Genomic DNA, 434 nt, shown 5'->3' on the forward strand with positions numbered 1-434 from the left:
GTCTTGATTTATTTGGGAGCAATATTTGTTATTTTGTTACATTATTTGCAGCCTCTCTTTTCTCTCCAATTTCTGAAAGGCATAATTTAATTTGATAGGTGAATTTAAGGTAAATAACTAGGTAAAAATGTTTGATTGAACCATGCTCTTACTGTAAAATCCAAAAGAGACTGCACTTATTTCATATCATGGTTATTACAATATCCAAGTCCCAGACCATTTATACCATGTTGATGTAATATTTATAAAATTGGCAACAAACACTGACATGAAGAAATTACATAACCTGTAGTGCCCGCAAAGAACATTGGCTATTACCTGAAAACATCTTCATAAATGGCAAGGTTGTTTTTTAGAGGCATTGTAGAATGACCAACAACCTTTTTGCTGAAGCCATCAATGGCTAAAACATGGGTGACCCCAAACATAGCAAG

Source organism: Etheostoma cragini, chromosome 9 (assembly GCF_013103735.1).
Source record: "Etheostoma cragini isolate CJK2018 chromosome 9, CSU_Ecrag_1.0, whole genome shotgun sequence".
NCBI classification, from domain to species: domain Eukaryota; kingdom Metazoa; phylum Chordata; class Actinopteri; order Perciformes; family Percidae; genus Etheostoma; species Etheostoma cragini.